The 6,703-nt window shown below is 39.5% G+C and overlaps 1 long non-coding RNA gene across 1 annotated transcript; it reads left to right on the top strand.

The window, feature by feature from the left end:
* Positions 1 to 5,297: 5,297 nt before the first annotated feature.
* On the top strand, positions 5,298 to 5,791 carry LOC118162083. The gene is made up of 2 exons (XR_004748283.1): positions 5,298 to 5,355; positions 5,611 to 5,791. It is a non-coding gene; the product is annotated as an uncharacterized LOC118162083 (long non-coding RNA).
* Positions 5,792 to 6,703: the final 912 nt, after the last annotated feature.

The raw sequence follows: 6,703 nt of genomic DNA, 5'->3' as shown, positions 1-6,703 counted from the left end.
CATTGATTTGAGTGGGGTTGTCTGCGAGTGTAAGTACTTCTCAGTGAGAGCGAGGAGCTTGCAGTAAGGCTCTGTAGAGCAAACGTGTGTCTTTACTGGTACTTTATTGTTTAAACAAAATGAAAGTGTGTGAATTTGTCAACACTTTTTCATTGTAATACATGCCAAGATGTATTTTGTATCTGGGTTACTTCTTTGCAAAATATCCTTTGAGGAGAATCCAACAGCTTAATGTTCTATATGGACTTGACCTGTAACAACTAGCAAAAAAAAAAAAAAAAAAAAAAGGATTTGTTTGATGTTTACCTGCCTTACATTTACATCCGTACTGAGGAAGGTAGGTGTTGGGGTTCCCTGGTTCTTCAGCTGAAAGGTTCAATTTCGAATTATGATGTTGCAAACTTAACAAAAAAACAACACTGTGATCTTAAACACGTCTGTTTTAAAATGGAGAGGCAGAACTGGAGGTGCTTGGGCCTTTAGTTCAGCCACATTTTTAGCAATTCCTGTATCGGTGGTAAGGTTCGGTTGATAGTTTCTTCTGACTAAACAGTTAATTTCTATTGCACGTTACTTTCCCTTCCTCCACCTAGTATTGACAATAATGTTTGTGTCCCAGTTGAACTAAGCAAATGAGCCAGTCCTGTCACCTGTAGCTTCGCGATACTCCCAGTAGCTCTTTGAAAGTAGGGCGGCTTTGGTAATACAAGCTGCGTAGCAATTTTCTTTTTCTTCCTTGAATTGAATGCCCCTTTACAGGCATTCAGGCAAGAAGCAGCTCTTCAATTTCTCTATAGAAGAGAGAACATGTTTGATGAGGGAAGGTTAGAAGTCTCGATCAAGATCCTGATGTGATTGTGACAGGAAACCCGCTAGGGACTGAGTGAGGGCTGACATTAATGTCAAAGAAAAGCAGTGACTAGAATTAAGGACCTTCTCTTTGAGTCTTAAAGAAGGCAGCTAGAGCTGGCTGGGGAAGGAGATGTAAGCTGTAAAGAGCCCTTATGAAATAATGTGGGATCTTCCAGCAAGTCTAAAGGGTCTGTCAGGACCCCCGCCTGGCGCAGTGATAGGAGTAGGCAAGGACTGGCGAGAGGGAATGGGGTGATGGAGTTCAAATGTGGAAGTAATGAAAATAATTGCAATTAGACGCTTCCAGTCTGGAATAGATGAGTCTCACCATTCCGTCTAGCAGGCAAGTAGCTAAAATCCTCTGACAAAACGTGTCAGCCCCCAGAAGGCTGGCAGCCTGCTCCTTGGATGCTCACTGCCTGGCTGAGTTCTTGGGTTTGTGCAATAAGCCAGTCACAGTTCTGCTGCTGTCCTCCCAGAGAAAGGGGCTGCACGCTACAGTCTCTAAAAGCTGCTCAAAAATTGAGCAACCGCAAAAATTCAGATTCTTTCTAGTTCAGTAATTCAACATTGTAAGGTGGTCTGTATCTTAGCTGAATTATTTTATAGCACGCTTTCTGTAGTTCAATTTTACTGCAGAACCGTTGAGTTTACAGACGTACTGTCCTCACAACCTTTTTTCTTAAATATATGTAGAAAAGCAGTGGGGAAAAACTGAACTTAATGTGCATGTTATAGGTATTATTTTATTTTTGACAAGTTTGATTTATTTTGAACACTGTCCTGAAAGTAGCAGACTTGTCCATTTAGGTAGCTGTGTATGGTTTAAATCTGTCAGAATTATATTTTATGTTACAGTATTTTAATGAGGGGGAGAAAAAGGGGGCTAGAATTCTGAAAGCCTTTCATCACAATGACAGAGTGGAAATGGGAATTTGAAACTTTGACCTGCTTTTAAATGGGGCAGAACACCTCGCATTCTGCTCAACAGACTGTATGCTATCAGCTCGTTGTGGTGATAGTTTTAAATGAGTATTAACATCTACCGTGCTGTTTTTTGGTACAGAATTCCTGCTTGCTCTGTGACCAACAACTGAAAACATGCTCAGTATGAAGTTTCAAGAAGTGTTTGTTTTAAAAACAAATTCTAATATTAAATTAGGTGGAGTTGATGTCTTGCTGTTTCGGTCATTAATGTTTGGCTTAATTTGAGTTCTCCTCCTCCTGTTTAGAAATTTGCAATAAACGTTTGAAAGAGAAGTAAAAATCTTTCCCAGTGATCAAAGACTTGAAGCGTGTGCTGGTCATCCGTCATGAGTTAATAAACCACGATGCCCAGATCATGTCATTCAACCTCTCAGAAAGGTTTATTGTTTTATTGCAGTTGCCAGAAGGAAATTCAAAGGTTCAGTGCTAGAATAAAAGACACGGGGACTTAAGAAAAATAAATTAAAATCACTTTTAATGTGTTATTTTGATGCTGTTTAATACTTTGATCTGGAGATGCGTGCAGTGGCAAACATCAGTTTCCATTTTGTCAGGTGTATGCTTAACATTTTATGGTATCGGTTCTGTATGAATTCCAGTGTTAAAGTTTCCTACATGTGTTTTAACAGCTTTTAATATGCAATTTTGATTCTCTGAGCTATATATAAAAATTGTATGAAATAAGTGAAATAATACCCATCTGGTCACTGCTATTCTGCCTATTAATTGCTGTGATACGCTTTCAGGGACTGATTGGCTTGTATTCACGTTCTGCAAGACATTCAAAATGTTGATTGTGAATCTTGAAAAAGACTTAAAATGGTAAATAGCGCAGAAGGTTAGAGCTGATGTATTTAAGCATATTTCAAAATGCATCAGAGCTTTTCTTGCAGAACATTAATGGTTCTGATCTAGTTTGTGTACATTTTAGCTAAAATGTACACCCTTTTGTAAAATGTACGCCCTTTTGAGGAAATGGTGACATTTTAAAGCTCATTTAAAATTGACATTCTGAGAATACAGTGTGCAGCTAAACAGGGTTATTTTTGTGATTCCTTGGGCCTACACAAATACTGTTTGTCTATAGTACACGGATCCAAAGACAACACTTCCCTAGTATTTCTTTATGAGCATAAGAGTGTGGGAATTTGTAACAGAGGAGGCTTAAAATAAATAAATAAAAATCAAATGCAACACAGCTGTGAGAGAGCATAGCTGTAAATGCAGTAAAAATAATAAGTTAATTTCAGAGATACAGGTTGTGCTCTTCTCTTGCATATAAATACAGGAAAAATTTGACTTAGATTTAAGGCTAAATGGGGATTTCAATTCTGTGCGTGGAAAAAAATGTTTAGATTTTTACCTGGAAGGCCCTGTTGTAGTATATATTGAAGTAGCAGAAAAATACTCTTCTTTTGCAGCTTGTCCTTTACAGCTACATATTCCTTACACGATTGCTTAAATACTGAATAATTTAGTACTTCATTTTTGCTAAATCCTCTGATGGGGCACTGTATGTCTAAGTAGCCAGACTGATTGATTGTGATCTCAGTAATGTTTAAAAAAAAAAAAAAGGCTTTGACAATATTTTATTTAGTAGAGCTGAAATTTAATATTTTCTTGCTAGCTTTTACATTCTGAAAGTCTCCTTGCAATCTTGTTTCCATAGCTTTTGGGGTTTGTGTGACTCCATACGTTGATAAGTTGAAATATTTTTTGAACACTTGCTTTTTCTAATGTGTTAAGAGAACAGGTTTAGATTGGCTCTATCTATGCTGTGGGTTGTGCCAACTATAGCACCACTCCCCCCATGCTGAGCTGCTAACCCCCTTGCAAGCTTCTTTTGGGTTTCAACAGCAGAGATAAAAAGTTTTTGGAACCGTGGTAGAGACCAACGTTTGTGCCGAAGATGTGCTGGCTGCAACAGCAATGTGAAATGATGTTTAACGTTGAGGTTAGATAAAAGAGCAGGGTTATAATCTTCTTGTTAATTCGTTTCCAACATCCCCACCTAGCTGCTGTGAAGAACAAAAGGCAATTTGATGTAGCTTAAGATCACAGTCAGCTTTAATTTCTTTTTGATTAATTCTCTTTAATCATCTGCTTTGCTGTTTGGTTGTTGTAGGGCCATAGCTGAGCAGTCAGCTCATGCCTATGGTAGCTGTGTACACCCTCAGCCTGTAACTGGATATTCTGGGACCATTTACTAGAAGCAGCGATGGGATGAGAATCTGATGTCCTCCCTCAAGACCGCCCTGTGATCTGACAGCCACAGTTCAAGATCAAGGCATTTCCTTGATAGCACTTTGTCCAACCCGCACATTATTTTACCCATCAGTTTGTCATGCTCCTGGGAACCTCTCCTTCGGGGTTGGTTTTTTAATGTCATGTTTCTAGTTCATTAAGTCAGTGGGTCATAGTTCTAGGCTGTTTTTGACTTGTGATTGTTTTGTAATCTAAGGGCATAGATGACTGCAGTTTTCCACCTGCATGGATTTCAGACAGTCCATCAAGCTGGAGCTGTGACTTCTACATGAAGAATGCTCAAAAATAAAATAAATCAATGTTTTAAGAGTAAATGTAAATCCATAAATTTCACAGTTAAATAAAAATACTGGAAAGTGCTTGATGGGGAGCACTGCAGATAGCATTAATTTGGTTTCTCTCATTAATCTGTAGCTAGAGGAGCACTGCGGAGAATCCACATGATTTGTGCCTCACCTTGCTAGCAGGGATCTGCAAAGGTAATGTTGGCGCAGAGCTACCAAGGGTGAGTTAATGCTGCCTTCATCAGGACTGCCTACGCAGCTCTGGGGAGCAGATCCAGTTGCAGCGACCTCCCTGGTGGAGTGGTCTGAAGAACCTGGCCCATTAAAAAATATAAATAAAAAAGTGAGGAGTGGCCATTCTGAAATGTTCTGGTTTTGTAGCAGTGTTGAGGAGGTAACAGTTCATGGTCTTATGAGCCAATTCTCTGGTGCAATTTTGTGCACTTCAAGTAAGGGCAGATTCCTGGGTGATGCTATCAAAATGGACAATCTCTCTAATGGGTGGTATTTAAACACAGGGCCGTTGGTGTATTGCGTGATCGCGTGCATATTCTTCTCTGTTTAATCTTTGGGCTTGTGAGACCTTTCTGTAAAGGTCACGAAGCTTTAATTTAAATACAACTAACCAGTTTACAAAGCTTTCAGCAAGAAGGAATCTTGGCTTGGACTGTATTTGCATGATGCCTGGAACAGTGAGGTGATAGTCTGTAAGAGCTGGGTCTCTTAGGCCCTGTGCTACCAGAAAAATTAACGAGTCAAACTTTAAAAGCACGTGTGTTTGCACATGTGTTTTTACTGCCCAGATCTCTGCTGTCCTGAAATGACAGATTTTGGAGTAAAAATAAGCTGTGCTGTAAATCAGGATGTACATACGTTCTGGTTTTGGCCAGAAATCTGTGCAGAAGTCCAAAATCTCCTATCTCAATTTTGAAATGGTGAAAAGTGGGTGGACCAAGAGGCCCTGCTGGTCTGACACCTTCCTGGCCAAAAATAAATAAAATTAAAAATTGGCAACTGAAATACCCATTGTCATTGTCATTGTAATTTTTGTTATTGTTATTGTAATTGACAATTGTCATTGGTATCTCAAGCAGCAAATACGGGGTACCTTGTTGCTGACTTGTGTATTAATACATTAATATTCAAAGACTCATGTATTGGAATTGACAGCTTTGTAATGCTTTAGAAGAAAAAAAAAAATGTTCTCTGTTATGGCTGTTAGTTTCTAGATTTTTGCATTTTTACCTGAGACCAGATCCATCTCCAACAAATTTATCAGCCTAAATTCATCAGCCTAATACGCATCTGGACAAGAGACTTCTAAAAACTACTTAAAGCTTCTACTCGAAGTGTTGGTATGAGGCATGATTTAAATTAAACATACAGGTACATAAAAAGCTGAGGAAAACACGGCATGAAAATAGAAACTACAAACGTTTTAAGAAACATCAAGAAGATCACAAATAGAAAGATGAATTCATCCCAGATTACATCTAGTGGTACTTGAATCAAGCTTTTATCTGTGTGTTTCCATATCTGCATTTCCCTCCTCTTGCCTAGTAATCTCCATTCATCTGGTCACGGGTTGGCCATGGGGCCATGTGCTATAGGTAGGGCTTTCCGAAGAGATGTGGTTGTTCTTGGTGATGCTACCTGGGTGGCCAGCCCTCTAACAGCCATGGAGACCTTACTGCCTTTGGAGGTATCTTCGGAGGTCTTGAACAAGTCTTCACAGATCTCTCTTAGAAGCCTTAAAACTTAATTACGTCTTCATTTCAAAGATTACTTTTGAAAAGATACTCTCTCATCAAGTAAAGCACTAGAACATGTAATGAACTTACTGTATATGCAGACCTGTTGGTTTCTAGACATTCATTCTGGAGAAAAGAAGCACAGCTCTGACCAGGTGCGTGAGTGCTGGTTTTCTCCCTCAGAAGATTATTCTTGGCAGGTACTGATAATACACCAGCTTACTCTAAATGTCTGTGTGCAGACAAACAGTGCTTAAGGATAGAGTGGAAGGGATTAGGTGTTGGGCACATCTCTGTCTTGCTCCTTCCTCTCCCCTCCACTTGCCTCCTTCATCACCAGTGCTGCTGGGCAAAGGCTTCTCTGCCTTGAGTGAACAGGGACCATTGCCTGGAACAAAGAGTGTCGAGAAATTACAGCTTCCAGAACTGCTTTCTGCTTCTGCTGAAATAAAAGCTGCTCTGGGTACAGGCTGTCATCCCGTGCCTTAAAGCCTCATGCTCAAATAACGTCAGAAAACTCCACCACAGCTTTACAAAATGTGTTGGCGTTTAAGTACATCCTAG

The sequence above is a fragment of the Oxyura jamaicensis genome, chromosome 2 (genome assembly GCF_011077185.1).
Source record: "Oxyura jamaicensis isolate SHBP4307 breed ruddy duck chromosome 2, BPBGC_Ojam_1.0, whole genome shotgun sequence".
In the NCBI taxonomy this organism is placed as follows: Eukaryota; Metazoa; Chordata; class Aves; order Anseriformes; family Anatidae; genus Oxyura; species Oxyura jamaicensis.
Note: the sequence above shows the minus strand (reverse complement) of the source record. Positions and strands in the feature narration are given on the sequence as shown.